The following is a 17,015-nucleotide window of genomic DNA, read 5'->3' as shown; positions in this document are numbered from 1 at the left end:
CGAACTTACTAGTTCAAACTAAGGGCTGTGTAGCCCTTTAGTTCGAACTAGTGGGAGGCTAGCCCTTCCCAGCTTGCCCTGCTGGCCACTCTGGCCAACACCAGGCAAACTCTACTGCCCCCCTCCCGGCCCCGGAGCCCTTAAAGATCCACGGGTTGGCTACAGTGTTTGTGCCAGTTGCAAGGCTGCCAGCACCGTGCCAGCAGACCCTGCACCTGACACCCCATGAGCCAGCCACCCGATGCCCCCCCAGCCCACCCCCTCTTCCCGGGACCAGCCTGGCGGCTCCCAGGAACCTGTCCGGGGACGCAAGAGGAGGGCGCCCGCGTGGTCTAGTGCAGAGATTGTGGACCTCATCCAGGTTTGGGGGGAAGCCTCCAATGTCCACGATCTCCGCACTAGCCACAGGAACGCGGCCGTCTACGGCCGCATGGCTGCCAGCCTGGCCGCCAGAGGCCACCAGCGCAGCCGGGAGCAGGTGCACTGCAAGATTAAGGACCTGCGGCAGTCCTACTCCTGGGCCTGCCTGCCAGGGGCCGACCCAGAGGCCTGCCCCCACTTTCTGGCTCTGGACCGCATCCTGGGGGCTCATGCCATCCCTGCCCCCCGGGTGGTGATTGACCCCGGGGCAGAGGGACCACTCCCTGACACGGAGGAGGAAGAGGAGGACACCGAGAGCCAGGAGCCTGGCGGCAGCTTGCCCAGAACCCAGGACCCCCGAGGCACCCCACTGAGCCGCTCGCCTGTGTTGTCCGAGGCTGGGGAGGCCTCCACATGTGAGTACCATCATGCTCCCCTTATGTGTACGGGGAGCTGGGGGGAGAGGGAGCCCAGGGACCGTGCGCCTGGGCCTTGCCCACCACGGAGCAGCAGCTGGGTGTCATGCAGGGGCCCTGGCCTTGCAGAGGGGGGCTGGGTTTCACCCACCTGGGCCCCAGGGAGAATTGACCGATGCTCTTGTTTCACCACAGCCGCAGCACCTGGGCCTGCAGGGCGCACCACCCCGCCTGCAGCAGCCGCCCACGCCCGGGCCAGCAGGAGAGCCAGGAACCAGGAGGAGTACCAGCGGCGGCACCTCCGCTTCCTGGATCACCAGCTCCGCACCCAGGACCACTGGGTCCAGGAGGACCTTCGGCTGCGCCAGCGGAGCTTGGAGGCGCTGGAGGAGCAGGGCCGTGCCCTCAGAGGCCACCTCCAGAGCCTCCTCGACCGGTTCCCGCTTCCTCCTGCTCCTGCTCCCCCTGCTTCCTCCACAGCCCCCGTCCCTCCTGCCCCAACCTCCACACCCATTCCCCCCCGAAGCCCCCGCACCCACAGTGCTGCAAGATGGGAGAGGCGGACCACCCTGCGGAGCAGCACCCGGTTGATTGCCCTGACCACCTGCGGAGAGACACAGCAAAGCGCGAATCAGTGGGGCGCCCAGGTGGCTGGGAGTGTTCGTGCCCTGAAAGTGCCCTGTGCCCCACTCCCGGAAGCAACCCCTCCGGGCGGAGTGTAGTATGGCCGGGAGAGACCGGTGCGGGGCACTTTCGCCTCCTCCCTCCCCCCCCTTTTTCCCTGGGGCGGCCCATCCCCTCCTTGCAGCCCCTCTCCCATCCCCCGGTCCAGTGGCCGATGAGTGCCGTACCTGCATGAGCACTGCTCCGACGGTGGATCTCCCCACACCGAACTGGTTCCCGACGGATCGGTAGCTGTCTGGCGTGGAGAGCTTCCAGAGGGCGATGGCCACACGCTTCTGCAGGGGGATGGTGGGCCTCATGCGAGTGTCCCTTCTGCACAGGGCAGGGGCGAGCCACTCGCAGAGCTCCAGGAAGGTGTCCCTCCTCATCCTGAAATTCTGGGTCCACTGTCAGTCTTTCCAGCGCTCCAGGACGATGCAGTCCCACCAGTTGCTGCTGGTGTCCAGACGCCAGATGCGGCGGGGCACGCCGGCGTCCGGGCGCCGCCGTGGCTCCTCCATGGCCGCCAGGGCGGCCAGGCGGAGAGGCAGGGGGCTGACATGTACCAGGTGGTGCCAGGCAGCCTCCAACCATTGCTGGCAGGCTTGCAGCAGCAAGTCCAGAAAGTGCACCAGAAGGTGCAGGGCGAGCTCTGGCTCCATGTTGCCACCTGCGGCGGCGTCCCCGAAGGGAAGCACCGACACAGATGGGCACAGAGACCAACGCTTTGCTGTCCCTCGGCAAGGTTGGAAAGCAAGCGGAAAAGCTGAGAACCGGCTGTCCAGGGGGGTTCCTTTAAGCACAAGCCTCAGATAGCCTCAGACAGCAGCCACACAAAGCAACTACTGACCTGATGCCCTGCCAGAACCGGTTTCAGCTGCCCTTAAATGCGCCCATGCGTCCAATCTGTGTGGACGCGCTAGTTCGAATTAGCAAAATGCTAATTCTAACTAGTTTTTAGTTCTAGATGCGTTAGTTCGAATTAACGCTGTAGTGTAGACATACCCCTACACAGTTTGAGCTACGCAAATTGCATAGCTTATTTCAAGGCAATTTTGAAATAGCTTATTTTGTAATTTGGCACTGTCTACACAGCTCCAAATTTCAAAATAACCTGCCATTCCAAAATGTCCCTTACTCCTTATGGAATGAGGTTTACAGTGATATTAGAATAGCGAGCCCGTTATATTTCGGGCACACTGTTAAGACGCAGAATAGCTATTTTGGGATACCTCCAGTATCCCAAAATAGTGCTGCAGTGTGGATGTAGCGCAACTGTGAGGCTGTTGTTCTGGTTTAGTATTCCTAACAAAATTTTCATTGATAAATTTTTAGTGGTAAGATCCATTAAATTGCCTAAAGAAAGCCCTAAGGACTTGTATCTGTTGGGTACCTAGATACTATATATCTGGTAACCAGCAGCTTTTATTTTTATATTTTGGCACAAATAACACACTTCAAGATTGCTTTTTCCTTGATTTCACAGAGCAGATAAGATTATGTAGTTCTGTCAGATACAGATATGTCCAGCGGATAAACTGAAATTGCTGATTATTTACTTATTCAGGACCCATTTTTGCTCTGAATTAAGTTGATAGTTAAACTCCAGGGCTAGGTCTACACTGCAGGCTTTTTGTGCAAGAACAGCCATTCTTGCACATTCTTGCACAGAAACTTGCAGAGTGTCTACACTGTTCTTGTGCAAGTAAATTTACAGTAAGGCGTCAGAACTGAGGGCTTTTTGTGCAAGAACTCTTGACACTCCATATGAAGAAGAAGCCTTCTTGTGCGAGCATTCTTGCACAAGAGGGCAGTGTGGACACGCAGCCAAGAGTTTTTGCACAAGAACTGGCCTCCCAGGAAAAAATGCAGGTGGCAGCAGCAGCACGCTCAGCAGCTCCACCACACGGCTCTGCCCTACTGCACCGAGGAGCCCACATGTCTGCTCCAGAGGAACCCCAAGAGCCTGCACCCTCCTCCCAGCAGCTACTCCAGGGCTCCCAGTGGCCATAGAGGGGCACAAAGCAATGTGCCCCTTGCTGGTCTGAGGCTGAGGTAGAGGCCCTCCTGGACCTTTGGGCACAGGAGAAAGCCCTGCACGACCCCTGTGCCTGTCGCCGCAACACGGACATCTTCGGCCGCATGGCCCAGGTGCTCTCAGACCAGGGACATCCGGCTTGGACCCTTGAACAAGATTAAGGAGCTGCGCCTGGGCTATGTCTGGGCCACTGAGGGCGAGGGGGCAGGAGCCATCCTCGGCAAGGGGGCAGTCCCAGGGCCCTTGCCGGTGTTGGACACGGGACTGCACACCCTGATGGTCAGGACACCTGACCTGGAGAAGGAGGGTGGCCTGACCACTGGCTCCGAGGATGAGGGAGAGGACCGTCCCATCACCCTCCACCTGGAGCCAGTGCCCAGTAGCCAGGACATCTCCCAGGCCTCAGCCGAAGCTGGCGCCAGATCCTCCAGTGAGTGTTGCTCTTCTCATTCACAAGGGCGGGGGAGCTGGGTTCCCAGGAGGGACGGGGAGGGAGCATCACTCAGGCAGTTTGAGCTGCTCACCGTGCAGCAGTACGCAGCACATGCAACCTCATGCAGCCTGTGTGGCATGTGGACGTGGCAGGCAGCTCCAGGGCATGCCTGAGACCCTGCTGCTCACACGTCCTGCACGGGGGGAGGGGGAATGCTGGCTGGAAGCAGCCAAGCCCCCAAGGGCGCGGGCCAGACCCCACACCTCCCAAAGGGTGCCGCACACAGACAGCACACAGCCATGCCTGCCTGTGTGACATAGCACCTACTCCTGGGAAAAGCGCAGCGAGCCAGCCCCGTGAGCGTGGCCTCCACAGAGCCCCTCAGGATGCTCCCAGCCCCTAGGCTTCCCCTGAGGGAAGCCCCCTACTGCAGCCACACACTTCCATGGGCTACTTGTCTGAGGGTTGGGTGGAGGGAGAGCGGGGAAGTGGCCAGCCCAGGCCTCTGCCCATTGAGTCTTGCTGCAGGGACGGTACACTCCCCAGTCGCCCTAATGATTTGTAGACCATTCTCATAACTTTGTGTAGGCGTTCCTTGTGATTTTTGGTTTGGCAATACTGCTCTTTGATTGATGAATTTAGAGAGATCTCTCCCTTCAGTTTCCCTTTCCATCCTCTTTTTTTGTCACAGGTCATCAGAGAATCATAGAGACAATGGAGAGTAGGGTGAGTCCGTGACTATGGTTAATGACTGGTCAGGGTGACTAACTATTATCAGCCAGTGGTCTGAATGAGCTATCTACTGCCATCTGTTAATCAACTGTAGGAAAAGGCTTCATGAGCAGACCTTATTTATATAGACAACCTACTTTGCCACAGAGATCAGTAGACACACTTGCTGTCTCAAGGTGATCAATTTTGGCTCTTTTGGGTTGAAATTCACTTAAGAGTTGGAGCTGGGAGAATGAAATGTTGTTATCCATATTGTATGATTAAAAGACCTGAACTTAATATGACTTGGCTTAGGGTCTACCATAACTTGAACACTAAGCAGAGGATAGTGAGTCACATCTAACTGAAAATCACAGAACATGGAAACAGGTTTTATTTCTGGTGGTGTAGAGAGTCTATTTGAGAGTCCTCAATTATATCTGACAGTTTACATCCAGTGTTTAAAGGCAAAGCTGACTAGAATCAATTGAGAGTCCTTGTCTTGTCTCAGTGATCGCTTGAGCAAAAACCATTGATAAAATCTTGTGTACACTGACCTTGGACTCAACATGCAGGCAATGTGTTGAAGGGCAGTGCAAAGGAGGCAATGGTGGTGAGGTACCATATTACCTAGTGAAATCATTGGAGCTGAAATCACTAAGGACTGGAATTTGACCACAGAACTGACACTTTCTTAACAAAGACTCCATTTTTGCTATTTAAAAAGTAAATCAATGTAACAGAAAACTGCAACGCTCTCTGGTAACTTTTTAAAAATCAAACTTTAAACTTCATTGAAAAAATTGGATAGTTTGCAATTGAAAATATTTGACCTACACTTAAGGTAACTGATTTAAATTTGTGTAAAATTTTGCATAATAAAGGATGGCCTTTTTTTTTTTTTTTGAAAATGTTCAGTTATATAGATATACATTTTGATAAGATCTATTTGATGTGATATTTGTGTATGGTCATGGTGGTTTTTTTTTTTTTTTTTGCTCAACAAAAAATCCTGGGGTTGGGGGGCACCAAAACGGTTCCCTATTGTAAATAAAAATAAAGTTACATCTTGTTTCAACAAAAAGCCTGTTTTTGGCAGGTGAGGGGACAAGGGGGGAGGGAAGGTTTGAAGGTGGGAGGGGGATGTGGACGGGAGACAGAAGCAACCCTAGTGTGGAGCCTGGGAGAACATCTCCTTCAGAGCCTCCCAGATGTGCACCCCATTGTGGTGCACCTGTCGGATGGCAGCTGTGTGGGGCTGCTCAAATGCCCAGCCCTCGCCTGCCATCCACCCTGGGAGGAAGGCCTCCCCTGTCTGCTCCACTGTGTTGTGCAGCACTCAGCATGCTGCCACAACCTCCGTGATGTTCTGCTAACCCATTTCGAGACGGGTAAGCAGACAACGGAATCTCACCTTCAGCCGTCTGAAGGCGCACTCAAACTGGTTGCGGGCCCGATTCAGGTGGTGGTTGAAATGTTCCCACCAGGGTTCCATGCATCCGGTGTACGGCCACATCAGCCACAGAATATGGGGGTAGGCCATGACCCCCACAATGCAGAGAGGCATGTGGACATCCCCAACTGTCAGTTCCCACTGGGGGAAGAAAGTGCTCGCCTCCACTCTGAGATACAGGCTGGAGTTTCTCAGGATGTGGGCATCATGTGCCCTGCCGAAACAACCCCACACAGATGTCTGTGAAGCGACCAAGGCGGTCCACAAGGGCCTGGAGCACCATGGAGAAGTACCCTTTGCAGTTGATGAAATGGGCTGGTCGATGCTCCGGGGCATGGATGGGGATGTGAGTCCCATCCACGGCTCCCCCGCAGTTGGGGAACCCCAGGGCAGCGAAGCCAGCCACGATTGCATCCACATCCGACAGGCAGATGACCCTCTGGTGCAGGATGTCATTGATGGCATGGACAACCTGCAGAAGGGCACATAGAAACACAGGGAATGCACACAATAAGGCCCTTGAGGGTGCCCGCCTCCCTGTGATGCCTTCTCACCCCAAACACACCAGGGCCCCCTTATCCCAAAGCCACCCACCCCATACCAGCAGGCCTATGTGAGGGAGGGACTGCACAAGCCCCTGGGTGATGGGGCTTCCCCCACTCCTCCGCCCCCCCCCCCCAGCCTGGAGTCTTCCCTTCCCCTGTGCAGGGAGTGCAGCCCCCACGAGGGCCTTACCTGCATCAAGATGGCATCCACTGTGGACCTGCCCATCCTGAACTGGTGTGCCACCGAGCGGTAGCTGTCTGGGGTGGCCGGCTTCCACAGGGCGATGGCGACCCTCTTGTTCATGGGGATGGTGGGCCGCAGCTGGGTGTCATGTCTGAGGAACAGAGGGGCAAGCCAGGCACACAGGTCCAGGAACATCTGATTTCACATCCTGAAATTCTGGAGCCACTGCTGGTCGTCCCATTGCTCCAGGACCAGCTGATGCCAACAGTCACAGCTGGTGTCGAGTCTCCAGTACCGCCTCTCCACGGTCGGGTAGGGATGCCACAGTGACACTACATCTGGGGAGAGGGAGTCCAGAGTGAGTTCGGCGTCGAGCAGGAGTAACAAGGCAGCATAGAGCAGCAGCTGCAGGCACTCCAAAATGACTGTGTGGGGCCAGAGCAGGCACAGGGCCACCTCTGGCTCCATGGCACAGCAAGCAGAAGGCAAAAGTCTCCAAAGGCACTAGGGCACAAGCTGTGGTGTCCAATGAGGCAGAGGACAACCACAACAGGCACTGCTACAGCTTTCAGTCCCTACAAGAGGTCCCAAAGCACATAGCAGCAGAGAAATGACTGTCCAGGGAGATCCCTTTAAGCACGTGTCTCAGAGGAGCTCCAGCCCCCACCCCCGGAAGGTCCTGGTGCCATTTTCCCCTGTTCAAAATAGTTGCGGGGAGATGTCTTTGCGCAAGAGCGTCCCACCAGTACGGACACTCTCTTGCGCAGACATGCAAGGCTTTTGCAATGTGCTCTGACCAGTATGGATGCACTCTTGTGCAAGAACTTTTGCACAAGAACTCTTGTGCAAAACAGTTCTTGTGCAAGAAGTCTGCAGTGTACACATAGCCCAACTGACTTCAGTAAGACGAGAACTGTATCCTTACAACTTCACCGAGTTCTTCACTAAATGGCATCCAAATACAGTACTTTACTTAGAAATTGTTTATGTCTTTGTAAGGCTTGATTTGATATTTTCCAGTGCAAGTGTGCAAGTTAAGCTATTATCAATGTATGTTGGATGTCTAGTTCTTGTGCTGGTAAGATACTATGATTTCCTGGAAACAACGGAGACTTCATCTCAGGTTGCATGGAAAGAGTATATAAAAATTAGTCTGTTTTTCTCTTTTGGGTTTTGGAAGCATATGCTAACTTTAGAATGCAGTTTTAAATATAAAATAATATAAACCAAGAGGGATTTTTCTAAGCAAGTTAATCCATATTATTTGTTTATACTAACTGCATATTCCACTCTATGGGGTTTTACTAGGCCAATGGTGGGCAACCTGCAATTTGTAGACCAAACATGGCTCATCATAGTAAGCCACTACCAGACCACCAGACAGTTTGTTTACCTTATGTTCTCAGGTATGGTTTCCTGCAACTCCCATTAGTCACAGTTCACCATTCCTAGCCAATGGGAGCTGTAGGCAGCCGTACCTCTGGATGCAAGGTAAACAACCAGTCTGGCGACCTGCTAGTGGCTTACCCTGACAAGTCACGTATGGTCTGTGGACCGCTGATTGTCCACCATTGTTCTGGGTTTAGGAAAAAATCTAGACAACTTTAAAATTACAGTCTCTACAAGCTCTTCTCAACTGCAATGTTCCCTTTTAGACTAAGAACTGGGGAAATCTGATACTTTCACAATATCAGTTTTAAGACACTCTCAATTTTATGTCAGATTATATTTTGTTGATATTTTCTTCAATATTCAGGACTGCACAATCAAACTCATTAGTTTCTTATTCAGTCTTAGAAAAGGAGGAGATTGGGGCTCCATCTTGTGGCCTTAGGTTGTATATCATTTGATTATCAGGTCAGCTATTTAAGTGCCTTTCAAAGACTGTTTCTCACAAAATGTATTTTATAGGTCGAATGAAAGGCTTAACTCACCACCATGCATACAAAACTTTGTTTTTATTCAGGTGCACAAAATAAATAGCCTGAAAATTCATTTGAGAGTTCAGTCCATTTCAGCAGACTGATTTAAAATTAACAAAACATGTAGATGGTGGTATGAGCTTTCGTGGGCATAGCCCACTTCCTCAGATGACCGGAGTTGGTGAAGAAGTGGACTGTGCCCACGAAAGCTCATGATACCATCTACATGTTTGTTAGTCTGTAAAGTGCTACCAGACCATGTGTTGTTTTTGTCTGTAAGGCTATGTCTAGACTGCAAGCCTCTTTCGAAAGAGCCTCTTTCGAAAGAGAGCATTTAGACTGCACACGGAATTTCGAAAAAGCAAGCCGCTTTTTCGAAAGAAAGCACCCAGTGAGTCTGGATGCTCTCTTTCTAAAAAGCCTGTTTGCTTTCAAGAACGCCTTCTTTCGAAAGAGCACTTTCGAAAGAAGGCGTTCTTCCTCGTGGAATTAGCTTTACCACCATCGAAAGAAAAGCCGCATTCTTTCGATTTAATTTCGAAAGAACGCGGCTGCAGTCTAAACGCAGGTGAAGTTTTTTTGAAAAAAGGCTACTTTTTTCGAAAAAAAACCCTGAGTCTGGACACAGCCTAACAGAGTAACTCAGCTATCCCCTGAAGCTCCTGATTTAAAATTGTATCTCACTTCAGTTAATATGCATTTATACTGAAATTCTTTTAATACCTGATTATTTTAACAAGTGATGTCAACATGGATTACTTATATTGACTGTGACAGACCTAAGCCAGAAAGCCTGCCACACTCTGGTGGAAGGCAGGTATACAGGGTACTGGATAAGTGGTTTTCTCTTTCCAGAGTGAACTACTAGAGCAGGGTTGCTCACTTGTGGAAGCCCCAGGGGCCACAATGATACTCACAGCACATGACAAGGGCCGCAACTTAAGTGTGATTGTATGTACATGAAAATATATATGCAAATAGCTTTTTTCACACTGATGGGCATGAATATAAAGATTAAGGGAAGACTACACAACACACAGGCCCCATTTAACTCAGTTCTACTGATATTAATCAAATGCAATATTTACCCGATTTCCACTCATATAACAGCACTTTTAATGAGCAATAACAGTCCAGGAATTTAACTACTAAAACGCATATCAACAGAAGACCATTATATTGACTACTTTTTTGTTTTGGCTTCACAATTGTAACAAATCAAACAAAAACTGCCACTATAGCACTGGAATTTACTGGAGTATAAGTACAATAAATGTGAAGATTGTAGCTGCAACTTTTCACCAGCTGTTTCACATCTGGCTTGTATTCTTTCAAGTAGGAATAAGAGATCCTCCGGAATAGGGCTTTATTCCGGAGGATCGCGCCAGTCTGGACGCTCTTTTCCGGCTTTTCCCCAAGCCGGAAAAAAAGCGGTGGCCATGTTTATTTAAATCCCGAGGGGATATTTAAATCCCCCGCGGATTTCCCTATTCCAAAGTTCGAAATTAGCATGCCTATTCCGAAGAAGGGGTCAGTGTAGAGGTAGCCCAATAGTCTTTGACAAAGACGATGCATTGTTTTCCATTTATCTCTTGGCACCACATTTCAAGAAAGATGTGGAGAAATTGAAGAAGGCCCAGAGAAGAGCAACAAGAATGATTAAAGGTCTAGAGAACATGACCTATGAAGGAAGACTGAAAGAATTGGGCTTGTTTCGTTTGGAAAGGAGAAGACTGAGAGGGAACATGTTTGTGGTTTTCAGGTATCTAAAATGGTGTCACAAGGAAGAGAGAGAAGAATTGTTCTCCTTGGCCTCTGATGATAGGTCAAGAAGCAATGGGCTTAAACTGTAGCAAGAGAGGTTTAGGTTGGACGTTAGGAAAAACTTCCTAACTGACAGGGTGGTTAAACACGAGTAAATTGCCTTGGGAGGTTGTGGAATCTCTATCTCTGGAGATATTTAAGAGCAGGTTAGATAGACATCTATCAGGGATGATGTAGATGGTACTGGGTCCTGCCGTGAGGGCAGGGGACTGGACTCAATGATCTTGCGATGTCCCTTCCAGTTCTCGTGTTCTATGATTCTAAGATTTAGCAGGGGCAGAGTACAAATCATGGATAGGTCATGGGGCTGTGGATTTTTATTTACTGACCATCTCCTGTCTATGACTTCTACTAAAATACCCGTGACTAAAATGTAGCCTTAATAATGATCTTTTAACTATAGTAGCTTTTTGTTTTTAACTAAATGTTAGATTCAGTTAATAAGAATTCGTTGTAAGCATATATTTTAAAAAATCTGAAACATTCATTGCCCTGATGTGTACTGTATCCAATTTCTTTGGATTAGTAGAACTTTAAGTATGGTGAATAAGATTTAAAATAACCCTCATTACATAGACTTGGATGTCTGGGTGGAAGCCAAAGACCTGTATTGCTTAAAGGAAACTGTATTTTAGCTTCTTTGTAACCAGTAAGGTATTACAGAAGCTGTTTTGTTACTGGATTGGTGAATCTAATTAGAAGAATAAGATGTTTGGTGATCATCTGCCCTTTTCTTTGAGTTTTAAGCATTGTGAGTGTGATTCTGCCAGTGACTGGTAAGAAGGGGCGATGGTGCGCCTTCCTGCTCCAGTTTAACCATGCACCAGGACTTTCACCAGTAAGGACAGTCCTTCCCACAGGACTTCTTCCGCCTGAGTACTCTCCTCTTGGTGCCCTTTCCTCAGCCACTGCAGCCCTCTCCTGTCTTCTGGGGTCTTTTGGCTCAATTCTGCATCTGCTGGGTATGCACCACTTCATCTCTGGACAATCTCTTCAGAGACCCCCCGGTTCAGTCCTATAATTACCATATAGGCCAGATTATGGCCACACTGGCCTGCACGGTGTCTCTGTGGTTTTGCACAGTCAACTTCATCTCTCACAGAGTAGGGTCATATATGTGCATGGGCAGGGCTCGCCAAACCGCGGTGAGCACCGCTCGCCAGCTGTGCTGTCCGGTGATCTGCGCATGCGCAGATTGTTCTGTGCATGCGCAGATTGCCGGAACCTGGCTCTTCTGGGTTACAATCTACTCACCACAGGTGAGTAGATTGTACAATTTGTCGAGCCCTGTGCATGGGTACACTAGAGGTAGACCATGCCTTTGTGCTTCCCTTGTGGTCCCACCAGCAAGTCCCCACAGCTGAAGGCATGGGGGAGGGATAACTCAGTGGTTTGAGCATTGGCTTGCTAAACCCAGGGTTGTGAGTTCAATCCTTGCAAAGGCTACTTGGGGCAAAAGTTTGTCAGGTGATGATACTTGGTCCTACTGTGAAGGCAGGGGACTGGACTTGGTGACTTCTTAAGGTACCTTCCAGTTCTAGGAGATAGGCAATACTACCATTAACTGAATAAAACAGCAGGTATCATAGGCTGGGAGAGACTGTGCCTCCTGAATAGCCAGGCACGCCTCCCCATGCTGCACTCTCATTTCTCCTCTGTGACTGTACAGTGGAAGAGCTTGGGCTGGAGGCTCCTCAGGAGTGGAGCCCGACTGCACTGGCTGCTTGACTTTGCCTTTGGAGCCTATAGAATAGTCGAGTAACCGGTAAGAATTCATGAGGTTAATTGACTATTGAATTAACCGATATTTAACATCCTTACTCCAGAGGAAAGTAAAAAAGCTAATATTTGCCAGTATCTTAAAAGGGTGAATGGGATGACCAGGAAAACTATAGACCAGCATTTCTCAAAGTAGAGCAACCTAAGGACCCCTATTTTTATTTAATTTTTTGCAGATCCCCAACATCCTCTGCACAGCTCCAGGCCATACGTTCACCCCACCTCTTACCACTCCTACACCACTATTCCCCTCCTCTTCCCTGCCTCTTTTGACACCCTCATCTGAGCACGTCCTGTTCCCGCTTCTACCTCTTCCTTCCAACACCTCCTGGATGCCACTGAACAGATGTTCTGTGGCATGCAGGAGGCACTGGAAGGGAAATGGATGATCTGAGAGTTTATGAAATGCTGTCATAGATTGATTAACCTGATATTGCATCCCACATCAGCCTTTCCATGATTTTGTCTAGGATCAATCAGTAAAGAATGGAAAGATGGTAGCTTAATTAATGCCAATGAACATGGCTTCATATTTTGTCAAACAATCCTGTTATCACTTTTTGATGAGATTACAGGTTTGATTGATGAAGGTAACTGTACTGACATAAGATTCCTATAAGTCATTTGTTCTAGACTTGTATACTGTTCTGATTTTAAAAAGCACTAAACAAAATTAAACAAAATTCCATATTAAGGTGAAAGTTCACTATAACTAACCTGCATCTCCTCCATTAACATCATGGGAGACTGCAGCCCTTGACCAATTAACAAATTTTTGGAGTGGTCCCTGTCATAAAAATTATTGCTCACCCTTGCTCCATAGAGAGAAAGGGCAAGGGGCTAGGTTAAGGGTCATAGTGAGTGCTTAAACAGCTCCCCGAGTACCAGATCCCTCGGAGTCACTTGCTCCCCACCCGCACTCTGCTGCCTCTGATGCATAGGCAGCAGCACAGGGGGTGGGGGTGGCTCCATGAAGCCGGTGCTTGTGGGGAGCCAAGTTTTAAGCCAGCTGCCCCCAAGCACTGGCTCCTGCCTGCCCAACCCACTGCCTGTTGAAAGCTGGTTTCCCATGTGTTCTGGCTCCCACCTGATCCCCTCACCTTCCCTCCATGCTGCCGCCTCTCTATCAGAGACCTGGAGAAGAGCTCTCCGGAGTTCCAAAGGTTGTCTCTTTAACTGACCATATTTGGTGCAATAAAGATATTACTTCACTTACCTTGTGACTCTCATCCCAGCACCAGCATGACTACAACAAAACAGCAAAATACTAAATCTCAATATCACGTCAAATATACAAAATAAATATCCTAAAACCAAACTTGATTTGTTGATTTAACTAGTCATTTAACACTCATCCATTTGTAACAACCCCAATTCAGAAGTTTATATCACAAGTTCTCAATTAGCATTTTTCTTGCTTTCCCTATATGTAAATAATTGAATTATTGCTGATGAAAATATTTCAGGATTTGGGTGTACTGTGAAATCAGCAGCTAATTTCTAAGTTATGTGAAAAAAAATTGTGATGATTTCAGGTGCCTCAGTACCCTCTGGAATCACAGTTAAAGTTGCATTCCCCCCAATCTGAAATGGCACCCTGGTGATTCAGAAGTGGCCAGCGCACAGCAGGAGGGCCATGGGTGCATGCAGCTCCCATCTGACAAGACAGAGCTCACTTTGAGCTGAAAACCAAGCACCAGGCATAAGGAACAGGTGCAGCTTTGGCAAGGAAGCTGCCAGGGCTTCTGAAGAGCAGCTCAAACTGTGGAAGAAGAGCCCCACTGAAAGGTGAGTGACCCACTCAAGTTCCTCATCCACTGTTTCATTTCACAATCTGATGCCATTCAAAAATAGCAGCCTGCCTTCTGCACCTCATATCTTAGGGTTAATATTTCATCTAAAACAATCCATCCCCCCTGAAGCTTTTAAAGAAAGGGCTTAGCCAAGAAGCACTGATAATGACAATTCCATTTGCAAGGGGCAGAGACTATAACAGGCCCTGCACCCAGGTAAGCAAAGGACTGAGCAGCTTCCTTTATGTGCCTTGTCCCTTAATCTCCTGAGACTCCAATTCCATCCTCTGTCTATGGAGAATGCAGTGGCTCACAATCTCGCCTGTCACAAGCAATATCACAGTTTGCAGCAGCAAAGGCAGCGCTGCCCTCTGAATCTTAGCATCCTGGTGAACATTTTGTATTTGTTCTTATTCATTAGTTTAGTGTTTAGTTTAATGTTTACTTTATATGACACTTAGCTATAATGTTTTGATTACTTACATAGTTTATTATTTTAATAAAATAGAATCCAATTTTGTGTCTATTTTTTGAGTAACTCTATAAAAACTTTTGAGATTACCACTTTATATCTGAAATTTTCACCAACCCTACTACATACTGAAACCCAACGGGCACCATTTTCCTTAAGGCTGGCCCTGAGGGTTGATGCCAGAAGCGCGCTAACTGTTAGGATGCCTAGCATTCTGAGAACCCTATAGGATGTGGGGAATATAGACAGGAATATACATCTGAAGGTAAGCCAGAGAAGAGAGGTGGGGGAAAAGCAGAAAGGGATTTAGAGAAACTCATGTGTAGCATATGAAATTCTGTGTGGGAGAGGCTATCCCCCGGCTCTTCCCTTCCATGACCTGCTCCTGTCATGCTCCCTGGAATCCAGAGGCCCCCCCACATGCATCTGCTGGTCTCTGCCCTAGGCTGGCCAGTGCCTGCAGTCTTTCCAGCCCTGAAGCGTTAGGAAGGAGAGAGTACGGCACTTCGCCCCCTGAAAGAAGTACTTCCTTGTGTTTGTTTTAAACCTGCTGTCTATTGATTTCATTTAGTGACCCCTACTTCTTGTGTAATAAGAAGGAGTACACAGCATTTTCTTATTTACTTTCTCCATTTCCGTCATGCCTTTATAGACCTCTGTGGCAGCTGGTGCTCAGGGGGAACCTGCTCCTGCCTAGGGTTGCCAACTCTCCCAACCCATTTGTGGCCCTGTGTCCAACAAGTACCACCCCAGAGTTCTGATCTTCGTTGGGGTTGCTAGGCACTAATCAGTTATAATATTAAATAATGGGAAAGTATGTGTTAGTGTATGTTAGATGCAGGTGTGGGAGTCAGTTTCTAGAGATTTATTTACTTTAATATTAGGGACGAAAGCAACTCCTCGAGCAGTTGACTGTCCAATAAGCTTTTGTATAAGAGGCAGCAAGTGGGGAAAGCAGGAGCCAGTGCTGGGGGAAGCCAGCTTAAAAGCTGGTTCCCGCCAACACCGTCTCTGCAGTGTGGGGAGAAGGGCAGGGAAAGCAGAGCTGCAGCGGTCCTGGAACCAGTGCGAGCAGTGCTAACCCCGCTGTGGCTCTGCATTTTAAAGGTAATAAGAGCCTGGCAGCAGAGCTGCAGCATTCCCAGAGCTCCTACTACATTTAAACCACAGAGTCACAGCTGGGATGGCGAGTGCCCCTCCTCTTACTGACTAATCAATGGAAATTCCATCGACTACTCGATTTGCTAATTAATTGCTACTTAACATCTCTAATAAATATCTGGTAGGTATGCAGAGGTGAAAGTAAGGCGTGCCCTGGTGAGCAGCTTTGGCAAGAGCTGGCTGAGCTACAGCAAAAACAGCAAGGGGCTATATAAAGAATCAGCAGGGATTTAAGGAGCTGGCAGGGACTCAGGAGCTATTTAAAGTGGTGTGGGGGGGGAGGGGCGGGAGCTATTTAAAGAGCAGTTAATAGACTATTTAAAAATAATTAAGGGGCTATTTACAGGGGGTCTCTCACACTGCTTCTTGTTTCCCTGAAGCAGTCCCCCCACATAGACAGCCCACAGCTCCTTTGTGGTCAGATAAGGTTACCCAGCCCCATGTCCTTCTCCTTTTATCGCCCCCAGGGGATGCCAGATCAAGGGAGGATGCGAGGCTGACAAGTGCACCTGATCCTGTTTTTCCTCCTGTCTGGCCTTCATATTTCCCTTCCCCTACCTATGCCCAAAACTGTTCTCCCTTCCTTTCTCTCTCACCCCACTTATCCCCCTTCTTTCACTGCGGCCTCAATCCCTACCCACATATTCCTCTGCTCCCTAACCTCCCCTCTCCTCCCAGCAAATGTTTCCATGTGTAATTTCTTTTTAAAAATTGTTTTAGGGATTTCTGAATAGTCCACTGTACTAAAATGCAAAACCCCTTTAGCAGAGGCAGACTGCAAGAACATGCCTTTTTTATTTTAGCTCACACTAGGGCTTGAACTCATAGTGTCTGGGTAATAATCACATTTAAGAGACATAATATTGCTGCAGAGCAGTGGTTCTTAAACCATTTACCATTGTGATCCACATATGCAGCTCTCTGTTATGTGGGCTACATCCACAGTGTGTGTATATATATATATATATATATAATGTAAATATCGGTTAATTGAATAGTCAAGTAATCTCATGAATTCTTATCGGTTAGTTGACTATTCTATAGTCCCTGGGCAGCCCCTGTCCAGGGGGGAGGGTTTTGAGCTTCCGGACCAACACGAGCTGGAGCTGAACCAGGCTGCCTGCCCAGCTGTCTCCTAATACACTTTAAATGTAGAGCCACAGTAGTGGTAGGTCCAGGACCCAGTGCAAACCAGGACTGAGACAGGCTGCTGGGAAGACTGCTAAAAAAAATTACTGGCAAGGAGTCAGGGAGGAAGTGT

General features: G+C 48.9%; 1 long non-coding RNA gene across 2 annotated transcripts in view; it reads right to left on the bottom strand.

The window, feature by feature from the left end:
• Window positions 1–2,674: 2,674 nt before the first annotated feature.
• The window catches only part of LOC106731403 (uncharacterized), a 19,386-nt gene continuing 5,045 nt past the window's right edge, over window positions 2,675–17,015 (bottom strand). For both annotated transcript variants that reach the window (XR_012902040.1, XR_012902041.1), the window contains 2 exons: window positions 6,810–7,141; window positions 2,675–6,546 (listed from right to left, as the gene is read on the bottom strand). This is a non-coding gene — a long non-coding RNA (uncharacterized LOC106731403). The remainder of the gene's footprint in view (window positions 6,547–6,809; window positions 7,142–17,015) is intronic.

This window comes from Pelodiscus sinensis, chromosome 2 (genome assembly GCF_049634645.1).
Source record: "Pelodiscus sinensis isolate JC-2024 chromosome 2, ASM4963464v1, whole genome shotgun sequence".
NCBI classification, from domain to species: domain Eukaryota; kingdom Metazoa; phylum Chordata; order Testudines; family Trionychidae; genus Pelodiscus; species Pelodiscus sinensis.
This window is presented reverse-complemented; position numbering and strand designations above follow the sequence as displayed.